Genomic DNA, 15226 nt, shown 5'->3' with positions numbered 1-15226 from the left:
CTACTCTGTGTCAGGCACTGAACTGGGATTCTGCTTAAAAGCCAGAGGCAATGAGAGCCAGAGAATTCTACTTTTTTGATGGTGGTTGACGAAAATGTAGGGGGACAGAATCTAAGGCTAGGCCATAGGGTCAGCACTGAAAAGTTCTAGGAAAGACCACATACTACAAAGTCTCAATCAGCTCATAAAATTATGAAGAGCAAATTATGAATATCTGTGGATTGCTAGAATGTTCAAAATCCATCCTATTAAAAAGCACATTCATTTTTAGAAGAGCAGAACTTAAAAATTAATTTTAAGTAAAAAAATTTTTTGACATGGAAATGTAATCTTTATAAAGTGACTTATCTAAAATCTTGGCAGAGATTACTGTACTGAATCCTAAAGTTGACCACACTGGAGACCGGTACCTCAGAATACCCACTTTGTGTGTTACCGTCAGACCACCCTGCCATCTAATAAAACCTACGCCATGTGTTGGATCTGGGCATTTGAAAACAGACAGAAATGTGACAGGTCAAAATTTCACATTCCCTAGCTTTTTGATTACTTGCAAATCCATACAAGGCTTATGTATCTCTCTCCTCTCATTCTGTCAGCATCTGAGTGTCTGCCTGTCATGTACGTGGTGAAAACTTAAAGGCGACGCTGATGTGTCCAGCATGTGGAAAACCACTCCCTGGTTCTCTCTGCCCTGAAACATTCAGAGGCTCATGAACATGCTCTTAGACACCCAAACAGACTAATCTGTCCACTCGTGCACATATCCAACACCATTAAACACTCCTTTGGAAAACAGCGTGCTTTGCACAGACTTGCTGGGAAGCCACAGGCTGAGTTCTCAGTCACTAGCCAAGGAGTGATGGGATCCAACCCATCCCTAGACCACAGGAAAAAAATGCTTTCAACCACAGAGCTGGCTTCAAAACATATTCTTTTTGTAGGAAACAAAATGTTTCCAGCCTTAGGCTTTTTTTTTTTTTTTTTGTCCTTTCATTACTATTGAGTACGAAAGGCAAATGCTCAAACGAGAGGCCAAGTAAACATCTGAGAAAACCAAAACCAGGTTCCCCTGCTGGAGAGTGGATCAGGCAAGAGTGAGCAGTTCACTGGGTGAGCCCCAGGCCTTGGGCAGCTCTGGGTCAACAACAACCCGGGCAGCTCTCTACCTGCTTGTAGCCCTGCTATAATCCCACCTCACTGCCGCTCGACTTACTAAGTAAAGTTAGACACGTTGCTTTACTTCTCTGAGCCTCAGTCTGATAACAAGTGTGACTGCTACTAATAACAGCATGTGTTACTAAAGATGGAGAGCAGAGGGTATAGCTCCGTGATGGTGACTGTGCACATAAATCCCTGAGTTTGATCTTGAGTGGAGGAGGGGGAGGAGAAGGGGGAGGAGGAGGGGGAGGAGGAGGTGGTGGTGGTGGTGGTGATGATGATGATGATGATGATGATGATGACAGAGTTAGGATGACACACATAAAAGTTATGGGGTCTAAGGACATGGTTCAGTGGGTAAAAGACCTCACCATGGGAGCATGAGGACCCGAGTTCATATCTGCAGCCCAGATGTAAAAAGCTGGCACATACAGTATTGTGTACCTAAGACTACAGTGTTTGGGGAACAGAGATGGAAGTCCATGGGGGCTACAGCCAGTCAGTGAGTTCCACATTCAGTGAGAGACCTTGTTTGAAAAAGTAAGGTGGAAAGTGATTGAGAATGACATATGGAACTGACCTCTGACCCCCACAGGTACATATGCACCATATGTGCACACACACACACACACACACACACACACACACACACAGACACACAGTCACACAATACCCAGTACATACACGGTAGGCACTTATGTATGATTTATTAAGATAAGTTCAGTAGCTCTTACAGGTCACTAGAGACTGAATTTCACAGACCACTAGAACCCAAATATCCCTTAGAGACGAACACTCCAGCTCTGTATTACATAATAGGAGGCACTGGAGAGATGAAAAGGGCTAGGTAGGAGAAGGCTTGCAGACAGGAAGGAAACAGGAAAGAGAACCAGAGTCACTTCCATCACAGGATATACATACATGGATCTCAGGCTTTGTGTGCCTAAGAACCGCCCAGGAACATAGAAATCCAGATTTTTTAGGAGAGGGCATCGTTTCTGGATTCAGCATAGAAAGGCTCAGGAAGCTGAACTGTCCTATGCTCTGCAGGCAGAGTCTAAGCAATTCTCCTTTGATTGCCTGTCCAGAAACGTTACTCAAGGAAGTTACTGGCCGAGTAAACCATGGAACCATAGGATTATACAATATGGCTTTGCACAAATGAGCCATGCGGCAATTCCTGAAGATAATGAACAATGCTCCTATTGCATAAAGCAGAGGCAGAGTGCAATGTCTCATCTTCTTCAAAGAATCAGAAAGGGCAGAAGAGAAATCCAGGACTGGAAGGGTGGAGAAGAGTGCACACTGCTTATACAGAGGGCCTGTGTTCAGCTCACAGCACCACGCCCACAGCCCTCAACTGTCTGCAACTCCTGCTCCAGGGGATACAGTGCCCTCTTCTGGAACCTGTGGGCACTGCACACATACATAAACCCACATGCAGATATACATATACACATAATATATAAAACCTCTTTCAAAAATTTAGAAGAATCAGTGGCTCTCTGCTATGGTTACAGCCATCTGTCCATGATCAGATATCTCATTTGAGAGGAAGCCTGAAATTAATTTAAAAGTATCATTATCTTTTTGGTGAAGGGACATCTTTTTTTCTCCCATTGTACCTATCGAGATGAAGATAGTGTCTTTTGTTTCCATATTTTATTTTAGAATCAATGAATCAATCTTAATTTTTTAAAAAATGTGAAAGGCTACACTAACTTTCAATGTACTCAAATGTAACTGTGCTCCCACACTACATACATGGCTGACTTGTGTGGTAGAATTCTTTGTAGGCTAATGAAGGAAGCCATATAACCGTAAATATACTTGTGGGGGCAGTGGGCTTGAAACTAAAAGGGCCTACTCTGAAAAAGGTGCATTGAAGGATTTCAGAGATCTGCATGCACAGGTCCAAATTCTGTCCTTCACATGGCAATGTGCTCAAATGCATGGTGATTTCCTTGTTTGTAATTTGCAAAATATTAAATAAATTATTTCTTTTTATGTGTATGGGTGTTTTATCTTCATGCATGTCTGTGTACCACATGTATGCAGTGCCTGTGGAGGGCAGAGGAGGGCGTTGGATGCTCTGGAACGGGAATTGTACACAGTTACAATAACACACACACACACACACACGCACACGCGCACACACGCACACACACGCATGCACACGCACGCACACGCACACACACATGTGCACACATGCGCGCGCACACACACGCGCACACACACGCACACACATGCACACACACGCACACACGCACACACACGCACACACACGCGCACACACACCCACCCACACACGCACACACACACGCACACTGGATATCTCAGAGACCAGGAATCATAGGTCCATCTGTGCATAGCATCTGCTTCCCTTTCCTTAGCAGCCTGCTTTTTAATAACCATGTTGAGTATCCTGCTCAGTGGTTATGGCATTAAAGACTATGTGAACTTTCCAAATAAATCAATAAGGAAGTAGATTCAAGCCATTTTTAAAGATGTGGGGTTTCAACCATTACTTGTAGTAACAGAAATATGGAAATTTACGAGATTTTTGCTACCAGAGAAGAATGGTGATCTTGTTTATAATTTGGAGAAATGTTAAATAAATTATTTATTTTTATGGGTATGGGTGTTTTGTCTTCGTGCATGTTTGTGCACCACATGTATGCAGTGCTTGTGGAGGCCGGAAGAGGGCGTTGGATGCTCTGGAACTGGAGCTCTATATGGCTGTGGGTGACTGTACAGGTCCTCAGAACCTGAGCACTCGAATTCACTGGGTTAGTAACTGTGGCTTTAGAAAGAACTTATGATTTAGGCCAATCTTAAAGTCATTAACATGGGGCAAATAGCGCCCCCCTCAGTTTAATGTAGAGGTTTCCTCATAGACGAGGAGATTGCCCCTGAGTTAGAGTCAAAATCCATGACTAACGGCTTACCAATCTTTTCTTCCAACAGAGAACGCTGTGGAGTTGTTCTTCCTATCATCAGGGCACATGGAGAATGTGGATCCCTCCTCAACAGTGACTGCACTAAAGGATGGAGCCTGCTGTGCTTTACCAAGGGGAGGGCAGAGCTAGGACCCCTCAAGTGCTTCAGTGGACCCTATTCAGAGGAGGCCCTGCTAGTTTTAAGCCCATCACCCCCACAAGACACTATTTCCAGTCATTAAAATGTTTCTTGAACTTAGATACATCTGGAAAGTTTTGGAAAATCCTACAGGAAGGAGACGAGGCCAAAAAGAGCTTCTTTTCCCATGCTGTGCAGGAAGCGCTGCACAGACTCTTTGCCCTCTAAGACGGCCAGCTCAGGAACCTAACTCGTCTGGCTAGAGAGCCCCTGGAGATGAGAGGAGTACTTTGGGGAACTGGGTAATAAAGAACATATCTCGAGTCTTACACAAACCATTTATCAAGAGAGAACACTTTAGACCCATATCAGTCTATGTCAGAGAAACAGGGCTTATCCCAGGAGATTCAAGACAGAGATTTAATTTTTGGAACTAGTTAACATGTGCTGAGGAAGGGCCGAAAGGAAAGTGGAATAGCAATGAAAAGAAGCTGTCTCCATCCCAGGACTGGAGGACTCGAGAAAGAACTCCCATTGCTGCTGGAGCCCAGAGGCTGAAGAAGTTCGTCCAGTTGGACCTTGGACAACCTTGGACAACAAAGGGACCGGAGACATGGAACCAACACAACTGCCTGAGATGTGGCTGGAGGCAGGGAATAGGGGTGGGGGATGGGGATGTCAGGGTGCAGGGAAGAATACACAGCTTCTTTATACTTACCCAGAATGAATAGAAAGGGAGCCTTGGGGATATGAACTGTAGGGTCAGTTCTCTGTAACCTAAGCTGAGCCTGGAAGGACAGAGAACTCATCTGAGAGGAGATAAGCTACTTACTGGAGGGATGCACAAGACAGGCTCCTGACTGCCAAGTTGTAGGGGGTGTTTTACAAAACCCTTGAAGCTGAAAGTTCTCCAATCTCACTGCTTATCATACCCATTGACCTTAAATTTGCCAGAATTAGCTAGGGAAGGAGGCAGGGCTACCCATAGGAGATCCCCTCCCTCAAGAAAGCAGGGGTCTACTGTAAAGTCTGTTCTCCCCCCCCCCCCAGTAGGCATTGACAAGCATTTCATTCTGATGGCTGCCTATACAGAAGCCAGGGTTCTAACGGAAAATAACAGGGTTCTAACAGTTAAAGGCTTTGTCTAACTAAAGGCAGAAGAATTAGGAGGGGACCTGTGTTTATAGCTAGATACACACAAAGGACTATTCTAACAAATACTAACATTTTAATGAATTCTGTAGCTAAAGGCTTTACACGTATTAGACACCATCTTAGACTGTTCTATGAGGCTATATCTGAATACCACAGACTGGGTAATTAGTAATGTACAGAAATGTATTGCAGTTCTAGGGCCTCAGACATTTGAGATGAAGTGTCTGGATCTAGTGAGAACCTTTCTTGCATAATCACATAAGGGAAGGACAAAGAGAAGGCGAGAAAGAAATGAAAGGGACCAATTCACATTCCCACCATAATGACATTAACCTCTTCACAAAACCTTATGGCATAGCCGTCTCTTCAACAGCTTATCTTTAAAACGGGCTAATTAATTACATGTGTGTGCAAGTGGGCATGTGTGTTGGTGTGTACATGCCGTGAGGACAACTGTCCCGGGTTGGTTCTCATCTTCCACCCCATGGAGGCAGAATCTCTGGTATCGATATTGTACTGAACACTCCAGGCAGGCTAGCCTTCCAACTTCGGGGGAAATTCTGTTTCCATCTTGCTATTGGGATGCTAGGAATGTTGGTGCAAACACCAGCATCTGGATTGTTATGTGAGTTCCAGGGACAACCTGGGTTATTGGGCTTTCAGGTTGAGGTGCTCTCACCTACCGAGCTATGTCCCTACCATGTCTCTGTCCATCTCTTAATACAGTTATTTATAACAACCATCATCTTTCCAAGATACGCTTGGGGAGGGGCACATTCAAACTGTAGCATATACTTTTGTTTTTAACTGAGGAGGTAAAAAAAATCACATTTTAATATATATAAAAAAGGAAAAAGGCCTTGCCAATGCTATGGCAGACACTCATTCAACTCATCTCTATGAATTTACCTAGGAACCACTTGGCCTCTGGACAATTATACCATGTAGCAAGAGCCTTGCCGAGGAGACCCAGAGACTGCTGCTCCATTGAGACTAAGGTTATGAATGGTGCCTTAGAGGACTGGCTTTCTCAAATCAGTGGGATGAAATGCCCATGGCTGTTGGCTGAGCCAGTCCCAAGGATTTCAGAGCGGGGCAAAGGATGGCAGACAAAGGCGAGAGCAGTTCCAGAATGGAGTCAGAGTAGGAAATCGAGATCAGTTTCAAGGAAGAGACTAACAGCTCACATAAGTGCCCAGTGTAGGGCAGTATATCTAGAGAGAACAGGTTTAAGTGGCTACTGATAAAAGGGAAGCACATGGTATAAGAACAGCTGCTGAAGGGTTGGGGGCCATGTTGAATCTCTCAAACCTTTTTCTTCCGAGGGAATGCTAGTGAAAGACCACAGGATGGTCAATTATCTCATTTCACACAACCCTGATCGGATCTTTAGTAGAGTACAGGATCAATAATTTCAGAGAACAGACAACTCAAGACTTAAAGGTAAACCATGAAGTTTACCTATTAAAAAATGACTTTTTAAGGGAAAATTAAGAGGTCAGTGTAATTTAAGTTGTGTCACCCATGAAGGAGGAGATGCGTTTATGGAGTCTGCTATGGGCCCTGCCCATTTTCACTGGAGAACACCCCGTGGTGAATGTCCACAGAGGTGCCCTCTCTATCGTCATCAACAACAAAGGACACAAGGCAAATGCAGAAGCCAGTCCGTGGAAAGATGCTGCTGGCAAGGCCACAACTTGGAAGCTGAGAGGAAAGGGCAGGCTGACTGGATGGTAAGATTCAGTGTAATGCCCAAGGGCTCCCTTCTCTCAGTTCTGTTCTGGTAGCACACGGAGTCATAGGAAATAGCTATGGGTTGCTAGATAGAGATCAAAACAGCCTTTTCAGGGTAAAGATCATTCTAGTCTTTGAAGGACACATTCTATCTAATATAACCACCCCAGGTGGCTAGCTCCAGGGGTTGAAGAAAGTGCATGCATGAGCAGCCTTACATTAGCATGGGATATAGTATAGGATGAAGGTTTAAAACCCAGAGGTGCGGATGAGGGAGTACATACGTACAATTGGAGCCGGCAAAAAGGAGAAGGAAAATTCTGGGCCAGAAGCTATATGATTTAGAGCCAAACTTTAGAGCTCCATAAACCTCAGTGTACTCACCTATAAATCACACCTAGGGATGCCTACCTCATTGAGTTATTATGAGGCTGGAACAAGGGAATGCCCACAAAGAACTTAGAAGAGTAACTGGCCCAAAAGAAACGCAATAAATAGCTGAGATAACAAAGCAAAGAAACCTCAAAGCCAGGACTGTGAGGCCTTGGGTGGGCAGCTCCTGGTCCCTCCCAAATATACCCAGGTCCTCAGATCTGTTTTGTGAGCTTTGTGAAGATGTGTCTCATCTGGGGTTCTAACGGGCAGTGAAGAGCTCTCTCGGGGAGGACTGCACCATCATTCCAGCCCAGGGTCTTACTGCCAGTTCTGAAAAGAAGCTTTAGATGGTAGGCAGGGGGATACAAAGACCACAGCTTGGCTACCCAAAGGTGTTCTCAAAATCACAGTTCCTTTGGTAACAATAAAGCAGGAGTCCAAGAGTCAAAAACACACAGTCTTTGTCCAAAAATGCCAAGACTCTAAAACTCTGCCAAACCCAGAAGGGAAACTTCCAGGAGACCCTAAGATGAAAAGCCTCTCTCTCAAGCATTTCAACCAAGACAAAGTTGTCAGAAGCCATTGCCTGTTCTAGAGAAGGCTAGGGACAGGGAGAGGGGCAAAAGGGGAAGAGGGCTGAGGGAAGAAAGGAGTATGTCAACTGGAAACTCCAAATTAGATAAAGCAGCAGAAATCACGAAAGCCCAATGACTTATATTGCTTCTGACAACCAATCATGCATTTGATAATGTGTAATGTATCACAAAACGTTACAGTAACGTAAGACTTCATAAATTCGAACGGAATGCCAGAAACATATCCATTTACCCCCACACATCCATTATGTAACTCCCTTGTCTGCATCCAGCCCCTGCCCCTAACTTTGTAAGCTGTTTTGATGCTGGAAGAGCCTCACTCTATCCATTGCTCCAATCATGGACCTCAGGAAGGATGAGAAATGCAAATCAGCACTGTACCTGACTGTGTACTCTCAGCCACAGCCCCTCCAGGGAAGCCTCAGAGACCATAGGCCCAGGTAGCCTGCAAGCGCACCGTATGGATTCTCCCTGGCAACAGCAGCCAGACTGTAGGACTATAACCTGGGCCTGCTTCAGGGTCATGTGCGACAAGGTGTTTGGAGTCACACACCCAGACCGAACAGAGCACTTCTTCACCAGCCAGTGTCAGGAGTAGTTTTGAGCCAAAACAACACTAAGAACAAGGAAAGAAAACATCAAACAGACCACCATCCCTTCGCGTCCTTGTTCCTGAGTCAGGGGTGCCGTTCTCAAAGGTAACCCTTTGAAGGCAAGTTAAATGACATTCTAGATCCAGCTGTCTTTCAGGAAAACTAAGTGTGAAGGAGTGAAGTGCTGAGGGGGCAGTTTGGGAGAGAGAGAGAGAGAGAGAGAGAGAGAGAGAGAGAGAGAGAGAGAAAGAGAGAATGAGAGCCATTAACTGTGAGATAGGTGTCACTTTCCAGCCCCTCATCTAATTCCTACACATAAAAATGTAAGCAATAGTAATATCAACAAAACCCTTATACCTCAGACGACATGTTACCTGGGCTCTGGAGCGGCACAAGCCTGTCTACACTTCGAAGCTACCATTGAATATCAATATTTATCTTACCAGCCCAGCTTGGCTTTGTAGGACTGGGAATGTTAATATCTGTGTTGACTGTTGTGGTGATGAATGGAAACCATGCATTTGAATGAGTCAAACTTGAAGGCTGCAATGCTACAGGTACTGCCACAGGCTAACTCTTCCCCTCCTAGAAGAAGCTTTTAGTTCTGCCTGGAACTCAGGGGCCAAGCATGAGGCCCTGACATGCATAGAAATTGGTCCCCCATGCAGAACGCCTCCTGCTTTCTGCTGCCTCTTGCCCTGCCATGCCTTTTCACAGTGAACATGTAAGACTCAAAAATGAGGTAAGTACAAAGCATCTTCCACACTGGAAAAACCAAGAAAAGGGCCAGGAAAAGGATTGAATGCCTTTAACCTGTGAAGGCGGGGACAGGAAGCTTGGGGCTGAAGAATGTCCTTCCAAGAGCACAAATGACGTTTACAGGAGATCGTCTGTAAGCACAGATCCTCCTTTGGGAATTCCTTGCTCACTGTGCCATTTAACTAGGAAAAAGATTCCGAGTCTCCTATCTGAGCCCAAGGTTCAAAGACTGATTTTTATAATTCATTGCAATGTAGAGTGGGGAGGTGACTGTAAGAATATACTTTTTGAAGGGTTCTGTAGAATTTTTTTATGCACTACTGAAAATCATAGGAGATGTAAATAGCCCAGCACCTATTAGCCTAAGAATTTGGCTGTGTTTGGGGACTTTTATGAAAATCATAGTCTATCTTAAAGATTCATCCAGAGACAGTGAAAATGACATGTCAGGAGCAAGAAGTGAATTCTAATTCCACGCCCATTTCTTTTACCTGCCAGCGTCAGGGCCGTGTATCCATCACTGAACCCCAGAGATGCCCAACTGTAGGCTAGTTAGGAGGTTAGAGGCGAGCATAAGCCAGAAAGCCGCTGTTACAAGAGTCAGCAACATCTTCCTAAAGGCTTCAGACTCTGCCTCTGGTATGCCTTAACTGACTCCATCAATGAGGAGAGGGCCCAGGGCCTCCTGGGTCACAGGCACCTTAGCTTATCCAGTGACTCACTGTAGTACACTGGATAAACTAGGAGGTATTTCAAATAAGACACTGTCATTTTCTAGTGGATGTGAAGATTTAAAGCCAACTAATTCATAGTTGATGAATATATGAAAGCCTTCTTTTTTCTTTGCTTTCCCCAATCAAAGGTCGTTTTCATGGTTTCTTTGCCCGTAACTAAAGAACCAAGGGTAAAATGTAGCATCCTCCCCAACCTTCATTTTCTAATGAGCCAAATACATTTCAGCATCCTTGACTCGCAGGCCACAGGCTTTGTCCAAGAGATCGAATAGCTATTTTCCTACGTTGCTTCCCAACTGAAAGCATTTTTTTTTTTAAAGCTAGACAAACAGTGTCTTCAGTTTGGTTCCAAAGCTCCGTGTCTCTTTTACTTCCTGTAACTGCTTAGATTTCTCTGGAAAAAAAAAATCTCACCCGGCTGTTTGGCCTTCTTTCTTTTGCAAGTTAGAGCTGGGAGGGTCACTGCACCAGGGGATTTGGAACTAGACAATAGCATGTAAAAATAAAACTTCTCAGAGCTGGGGAATGATGGAGAGAGGGGGGCTTTTTCCTGGAGACTCAGCCTTCAGAGCTCTGAGTAGACCCAGCATAGGCTCCTGGTGGCCGGGGACCAGGATCCTCAAAGAGAGAAGGAAGGACAAGTTAAGCAGGAATAGTAAGCCTGCTACAAAAATAAGTGCATATGGTTTAATACACTAATATACTCTTTATCCATATATATGTTTTCTGTACTTTGTTTTTGGTGTTTCAGGGCTTTTTCTTTTTTTGAAATGGTGGTAACAACTAATTTTACAACTCTACTTTGAAAAAAAAAATGCTTTCACTTTTATTTAGACGTTCAATGTCTCTAAGGCGCTCAGAATCTCCTAGGAAGGATCTACACTTGAGTGACAGTCCATGATCTGTTGTAGCTGAAGGCTAGAATAAAGGGCCTTCGACAGAAGGGCCAGGGGCCAACTCACCGGCGTTTTTAACTGAGTATGCCCAAGGCCTTAAGAGACAGCCTCCCTTCCTGGGATCCATTAGGAAATGGTGACAGCAAGCATACTGAGTTTCTTCTTTTTAAAATGTTGTTGTTGTTGTTGTTGTTGTTGTTGTTGTTGTTATTTTAATGTGTATGGGTGTTTTGCTTGAATGTGTGTTTGTGCACCACAAGCATGCAGTGCCTGTGGAGACCAGGAGAGGGTGCTGGATCCCTGGAATTGGATTTACAGATTGTTGTAAGCGGCCACGCAGGGAACACCTGGAACTTGCTGCTAGAACTTGGGTCCTCAGGAAGAGCAGCCTCTTAACTACTGACCACCTCTCCAGCCCCTACCACTGACTTTTTCCCAAGGAGCTGTTATCAAGTGTGCATGTGCGTGTGCGTATGCGTGTGCCTGTGTGTGTTTTAGGTGGTAAGAAGGATATGGATATGTGTATCTTGAGCAGGAGATAGTCATAAGGGTTGTTGACTTGGTAACCGTGTTGTCCTTTTCCTCCTTGACACCAACTCTGTGTTGTGGCTCTGTGACACCAACTCAACATGACTGTTTATGGTCATGGCATCCTTTCAAGTAGAATTTCCTCAGATTTTTCTTTACCTATCAGCCTGCCTACCTACCTACCTACTTATCTTCCTACTTACTTGGTGGCCTGAAAAAAGAAACAACAAAAACAAAAACCCAGTTGTTTAAAAGTCACAGTTTTCTTGATCTGTACAATAACTGTTAAAGAGCATTTCTGATGGTAGAGTGTGGGCAAAAGTTCAGATTTCACACTTGAGCAGATGGAAGGGAGGCAACATTCATACTTAAGGCAATGCCCTTGGCTGGAATTCCGTGTTCCCTTAGCCATTTCTACAGGTATTTTTGCTTCAGAAGTTCTCTTTTGCATATGTGATCTGTGAGCACTCTCTCACACGTGCTGTCTCTCTCCCCACTTCTTCCCCCCTTGCTCTCTCTCCCTATCTACAAAGAGCAGGCAAGCAGAAGTGCTGGGGTGAAAAGCAAGCAAGCTAGTATGGTTAGCTAGAAGCTGTTTGTGGGAAGGGTTTCTGTTTGCGTTAGGGCTTAACTAAGTATGATCTCTCTAGAGCAGATATCTTCAGAGAAATCTGAAAGCAAAGAGACTCAAAACTGCGGCTTACACCACCTAACGTCATTTAATGTCTGAGTGATTGCAGGCATGTGTCTCACTCTGTGGCCAATTCTTCCTTAGGACTTCTGTGTACTCTCAAGTACTCAAACCCGCTGCCCCCGAAGGTAGCTGTAGCATCCCTCCCTCATGTGACATGGACCATGTTTAGGGCTCTGGCTTGGTTATTTAAAGGAATGCCTATGAGGATTCTAGTAGACCAGCTCCTGTTCTTCCGTAGCTCCCAGCAGGTTGCTTCTGAACTGTCTTCATGGTTAGGATTCCTATTACACTGCTATACAGACATCTGCTTGCAGTTGTGGTCTGATGTGAAACTTTTTAACTGACTATTAATGCTTTAAGGAACTATGAAGCTACAACATTCAATACGGGGAAGAATAATTCAAGGCTGGGCTCATGTATTAATAAAGGAATGCTTCTTTCTCATTATTTGTTTTATGATGGTCCACCTTTTTCCTTTTCATCTCCAAGACCCCCCAACAACCTATGGCATTGGGGAAAACCATAGATCCAAATCAGGATTAGGACTTGAGTTTACAGTATTGGTCTTATCAACAACATATTGGCTCATCCCTCAAGTGTCCAATAACTTTAGGGCGCCTCCTGAGTAGAAGATGGAATATATTTATAAAGTCTATTCAAATAAAATGCCTATATGAAATGGCCACTTCCTTCCAATCTGTTAAAATAAAAGAGTCATATTTATTTCATCAAGAGGGTGTGAGGCTTAGCCAGGATTAATTTATTTCATTACTCCTTCTTGGGCACTTCAAAATTTCTATAATGCCATATGTGGTTTGTAGGAACAGACTTGATGAGGATTTGATGGAAAATACTCTGACTATTTCATCAGGTTTTGCTTCACTTTCAAGCACAGCCACCTAAGCTCCAACTTTCTGAGTCATCACTGGGAACCTGGTGCTTCAAAAGCTTCCCAAATGCTAGTCTTGGCCAATTCACTGTGTATATTGCTCTCTCTCTCTCTCTCTCTCTCTCTCTCTCTCTCTCTCTCTCTCTCTCTCCCTCTCTTTCTCTCTCAAGACTTATTCGTTTATTTTATGTATATGAGTACACAGTAGCCATCTTCAGACACACCAGAAGAGAGGTTCAGATCCCATTGCAGATGATTGTAAGCTACTATGTAGTTGCTGGGAATTGAACTCAGGACCTCTGGGAGGTGTGGTAGTCAGTGCTCTTAACTGTTGAGCTATCTCTCCAGCCCACATTGCTGCCTCTTTAATCCTCCCAGAAGTTTTACCAGTGGTAGAGCCTTCTATCACCTCTGCATTTACTAATTATTCATGTTCTTATAAAACATACCATCTTCATGGTTGTCTTTCCAAGTAATTCTTTGATTCTAGCGTCTTCCACCATAATGAGTAGACAGAGGGAGATTCAATAAAGATTTGTCAAACAAATGCTGGGAGGAACCCTCTGCTCAGTTACAAGGCAGAATCCAGCCTGTGCCACCACATATGACACCTTCCAGCTGTTCTCATGAGCTGGGCACCATTCTAACATCTTTCTGCCTATCCTTAGTTAGCTGTCATTCAAGCTTGCTAGTTCGTTGGAATCACCTGAGTGGGCCTTACATATGCAATGGATGCCGATGCTTCTGTGTGCTCTCTGTTCCCCCTCCCCAGGCAGAGACTTTGCTAGCCAGTGTGGAGCTCTGGCATTGGTATTTTATAAGCTCTCACACTGGAGCTGCAATGGGAACCACTGGTTGGACTTACTCGGGTCCCACCAGCCCCTCCTAGTGTCTTCTCAGGATGCCCCTGATGACTTCACCTTTCTTTAGATTCACAGTGGTCACGTTTTTAGCCATCAATGCAGGAGTTACACAGACACTGCCCTGTGGTGGCTTCAGCATCCCTTTCTCTGGACTCCCTCCTGATGTTCCTGAGTACATACATGTGCATACACAAAATCTTCCATCCTGGACTGGAAGGCGCTCGAGATCCGAACTACGCCTTCTTCCTGGCACCTCTATGCCATGCGCTTAGTGAGCTCACACATATTTCTGGATGATTTTAAAGGCCAAGGATAAGACTAAAACCTAGTAGAGACCACTTTCATTCGTTCATGTCTTCAGTTACAAGAAAATATTGCAAAAGGACTACAGCAGGGTTGAAGCAGTGCAGGGAAGGTACAAACAAAAGCCAAGTGGAAAAGAGCCCTGAATTAGTTCAAAAGAAAGCACATCACAGTGTCGTAAGAAGGTTTTACAAACACGGAAGAAGAATAAACAAGAGTCTGAACTTCCCTTGTACCTTGATAAGATTTCTTTCTTACTTATATAATTTTACAAAGTTTCCAGGGTGTGAAGAAAATAATCAGCCGGTGTGGGGGTGAGTGGCTTCCTCTGGACAATACAATTTAACTCCTAGGCTGCTCAGCTTGGCCTGACCCCCTGCCAGCCCGGTGATCCCGACTAAGCCTTATATTCAGGAGCCCTGGGGCAGGATAAAACATAATCCTCACTCCATAAGTTTGATCCCTTGGTAGAGTGGTCTCTGTTTGCAGACTGAGGACAAAACACAAACCAAGGCACACAAACGATACCTGCTGTATTTGAGTTGGTGTCTCAGGAGTATGGCTGGCCTAAAATGGCCCTACGTGCTCTCCCGCTGAGAAGCACCATAAGAAGGTATTTCTAGACTAACTTGAAAGGATTGTTTTGCTACCCATATCATCAAAAAGCCTTATCTTCATATGGCTTCACTGTGTTGTCATGAACTAAGACCACAGGAAAGAGCGAATGAATCACTAAGCTCACTATCTGCTCAGGCGAGATAAGGTCATCAGATTAAGACTGTTTTCTATATCCTAGGTATGATAATCCTAGGTATTAGGTCACACATTTAACAACATGTTTTTACTGAGAAATTAAATGTATATTATC

At 44.3% G+C, this 15226-nt stretch overlaps 1 protein-coding gene and 1 long non-coding RNA gene across 13 annotated transcripts in view; one reads left to right on the top strand and one right to left on the bottom strand.

The window, feature by feature from the left end:
• The window catches only part of LOC134479406 (uncharacterized), a 28173-nt gene extending 23814 nt beyond the window's left edge, over nt 1-4359 (top strand). For all 4 annotated transcript variants that reach the window (XR_010052725.1, XR_010052724.1, XR_010052723.1 and 1 more), the window contains one exon: nt 4129-4359. This is a non-coding gene — a long non-coding RNA (uncharacterized LOC134479406). The remainder of the gene's footprint in view (nt 1-4128) is intronic.
• Nucleotides 1-15226, bottom strand: part of Rad51b (RAD51 paralog B) — a 544534-nt gene that overhangs the window by 30116 nt on the left and 499192 nt on the right. The gene's annotated exons all lie outside the window — the stretch shown is intronic.

The sequence above is a fragment of the Rattus norvegicus genome, chromosome 6 (assembly GCF_036323735.1).
Source record: "Rattus norvegicus strain BN/NHsdMcwi chromosome 6, GRCr8, whole genome shotgun sequence".
NCBI classification, from domain to species: Eukaryota; Metazoa; Chordata; class Mammalia; order Rodentia; family Muridae; genus Rattus; species Rattus norvegicus.
The sequence above is the reverse complement of the archived record's forward strand: the minus strand, read 5'-3'. Positions and strand labels throughout refer to the sequence as shown.